Below are 3,493 nucleotides of genomic sequence, written 5' to 3'. Positions count from 1 at the left end.
AGCCCCTATCTTGGACAAGGAAGAAGCTAGAGAGCTTAAAAAATCCACACACAGCCTCTATGGCAGGGGTGGCAAACTCATTTCAGCTCAGGGGCCACATTGAGGAAAATCTATTCCCAAGTGGGCTGGACCGTTAAAATCATGGCATAATTACTTAAAAATAACGACAACTTCAGATTGTTTTCTTTGTTTAACTTTGGTCCAAAATAGTACAAGCACATTCTGAAAATGTACACATCACAAATAATCGTCTTGACAAAACACTTCAAGTTAGTTGAAAATTCTGAGGAAAAAATTGGGGCAATTTCAAGAACACAATGCCTCAGTGATTGGAACTTAGACTTTGTCTCAGTGTATCTACAAAGCCATTTAATTTTAAGTCACAGCTTAACTGGGATTGAACAAAATACAAAATAAATACAAAATAAATAAATAAAACAACTCTTCTAGTTATCAAATACCTCATTTGTCATTGCCACATATTAATCCTGTGCTAACTCAACAAACCATACAAAGTGAGGTAGAAACTATTCAAGAGGGTTGAGTTACTCCCTGCCTTGTAGGCTACACTACACTGTAACAAATTGCTGTAAAAAAAAAACAGCCAAATTCAGTATAATACTGTTAAACATTAATACAGTACTTTATTGTAGAAAACAATGCATTCTGGGCAATACTTACCGTTTTCCGTAAATTACAGTAGTATACTGTGAATCGCATTGCATTGTGGGGGTGATTTGAATCAAGGCCCGGGAATTACGGAATTCTACAGTATTTCTAGAGGAGACGTTGAACGGAGCAGCAAAACCAACTTCACTTTCAACGATTATCCACCTGAATTCTGTACTTTATGAGCAAGTTGTGAGGTAAGATATTTCGGCGTTGTTTTTTTTTACTATCGTCGACAAAATTCTACTATAGTAGTAAACGTAGAAGTTACGTTACGAAGCTAGCTTGCAGCACGCTAATGCTGCTTTATCGTCAAGGTTTTTGAATAGTTAAAAGAAGTTCGTCATATACGGGGTTTTATTTTCAGCTGGCTAGCAGCTAAACGCATATTGTGCTTAGGGTTTTGGGCGTTTGGTCTCTTTTTTTGCACGTTTACCTGGATGGCTATTCTTAGTTTTGCTAACGTTCGAAAAGTAATTTTAATAGAGCACTTTTTAATCACAAGTAAAACATATATTGAAAGTGACGACAACACTAACAGTTTCCCTAGAAAGCATGCTTGGAGAAACTCGTGGGCATGTTTAAGTTAATGCTCAAAATGCACTCAGTCCACTTGATATTTCATGGTTGTTTTTTTGTCAGTATTGATGCTACTGTGTAATTGTCATGGTAAAGACGGAACTACAACTTTTGTGTTTTGTATTGGCAGCTGTCATTGTTGTTGGATTTGCTTACAACATGTACAGAATGTACCTCTGTATTGGCATATGTAAGGCACATGAGAATTCATAGGAATATTCCAAACTCAACTTTTAAATGTCTTAAGTGTCTTGTCTGACTGCAAAAGGACATTCCAAAAATGTGCAGCCTTCAAATCCCATACATACAAAGTCAGGAAAGCTACAGCTGTGTTAACCAAGAACATCTGCTTGATTACTATCCTCTGCCTGAATTCACTGTGGCATTAATAGTTCTCCATCATTCTCTCCTCTTATTGTAATGTCTATGTTGGTTGTATCATCCTCAAGGCATTGCCAAATCTCAGTTGCAACTCATTGGACTTCAAAGCTCTGGCCTATAATCAATAGAAGACCTGAAATATGTACGGCAAGAAGAAGCGACTGACCTCCTACCTGTTATTAACCTCCGGAAGCTGTTTAAATCAGGTAGTGCAAATGTAACTCAATGTTATATTCAAAGCCCGAAATGAACACAAGCCACCAGCTTACACAGGTCAATTTTCACAATGTCAAAGTTCAAACGTTTTTTTCAATCAAGCTACTCTGTCACGTCATCATCTTAACAGTGACTTACTAATGTGTTCTTTTTCTTTGTTCTAGAGACAGAGATGGTCACTCCAGATCTTCAGATTCTTCCAAGCCCCACACCAGTCTCCAGCCCAACTCCACTGGAATGCAGCTCACCACTATCAACCTCATCATCTTCAACAGCCACTACATCCATAGACCTATCCTACTCCAGCAACACAAGTAACAGATGGCCAGAAACATTGAGCATATCAGAAATAAATGGCCTTATCTCTTCAATTATGCTAACGTTGAGCTTCTTACAGACCTTAATGTGCTGCGTCTCCTGGAGCTTACCATGGAAGAATGTGGGACAGCGATCATACAATACTGCCGGTAAACCTACCAACAAAGAAGTCCAGGGTGTCCTCTCCCAGGGTGAGGGTGCTGAAGTAGCACACCATGTTGTCCAGCTACTGTAGGCCCACTTCAAAGATACCCCAAACGGGCTCATCCTTGTGGCAGACGTAAGTTTGTATTGCACTAAATTGTCTTAAAAATCATCTATGAAACTAGTATTCTCACTACAGTTTTACTATCTGTGCCCTACAGTTGTCTGCCACAGTGGCTGGTGTTGAGAGGACTCTCACCCTACCCCTGACTCCTCGTCTAATACTGCTCGGTAAATATTCAGTGAATTGACATACTCTATATTGCATATCAGATGAGCTTTTCAAGTAGAGTTAGTTTTCAGAAATAAAGTCATGAATGATATGTTCTTATATGCTTTCAGAAATTATTCAAAATTCCCATTTCAGGTGGAACAGAGCATGCGACTGTTGGACGCCGGATGATCAGCCTTGAGGGTCATGTAATATGTGAGGGAATCCAACCAGCCTTTGTGATAGGGCTTGCTGCTCTGTTTTCCCTGTACTATACTTCAACCTACAGTACCAGGAAAGGGCCACCTGTACTCTTTAATTCATTAAAAGGTAGGGCTCGTCCAGTGTTGTTGACCTCCTCTCTCTCTCTCTGACCATTTCATATATTTGCAGATTTTTTTCTATCCAACTTCTAATTTCAGACTACTGAGTTTTACAGGCACTTCATTGTAATTAATCCATAAGGGGGGACAAAGTCCAGCCGAGGCAAGATCATCTCCAAGAAGACTGAGACTGAGTCGTCCAGAAGAAGTCTCTCACAATCAATCCCCATGTCTCCACTTTTGATGTTGTAAGAGACCTGTTTAAGTTAATTTAAAACAACTTGTTTTGAAATGCTGAGATAAACTAAAACTTTTGAGTCACATTTTGTAAAGGGTATTCTCCTTTTTGTTGGTAATTGTTCATGTGTACTTCAAATAGGTACATTTTTCCCCATGCGATCAAATCGTAGGGCTCCCTTTGTGTGACACCTCTTTTTAATTTTTTTTGTGATGAGTTTGATGTACCTGTGTTCTAAAATGTATATCCTCAACCACAAATATTTGTGTTGCCTTTTTTCTAATAAATGTTGGCTAATCCTATATTTTATATTTTCTTAGTCTCTTATTTTCCATAGAATAATTTATTGCTGAA

The 3,493-nt window shown here is 38.6% G+C and overlaps 1 long non-coding RNA gene across 2 annotated transcripts; it reads left to right on the top strand.

Moving 5' to 3' along the window:
- The first annotated feature begins 988 nt into the window (after positions 1 to 988).
- Positions 989 to 3,211, top strand: LOC142993498 (uncharacterized). 2 transcript variants are annotated; one of them, XR_012961122.1, is made up of 6 exons: positions 989 to 1,835; positions 2,010 to 2,159; positions 2,243 to 2,354; positions 2,529 to 2,598; positions 2,735 to 2,908; positions 3,001 to 3,211. It is a non-coding gene; the product is annotated as an uncharacterized LOC142993498 (long non-coding RNA). The 2 variants fall into 2 exon arrangements; XR_012961121.1 differs by having other exon boundaries at positions 2,735 to 3,211.
- Positions 3,212 to 3,493: the final 282 nt, after the last annotated feature.

This window comes from Genypterus blacodes, unplaced genomic scaffold (assembly GCF_046128005.1).
Source record: "Genypterus blacodes isolate CSIRO-AG114 ecotype Tasmania unplaced genomic scaffold, CSIRO-AGI_Gbla_v1 ptg000028l_1, whole genome shotgun sequence".
Lineage (NCBI taxonomy): Eukaryota > Metazoa > Chordata > Actinopteri > Ophidiiformes > Ophidiidae > Genypterus > Genypterus blacodes.
The sequence above is the reverse complement of the archived record's forward strand: the minus strand, read 5'-3'. Positions and strand labels throughout refer to the sequence as shown.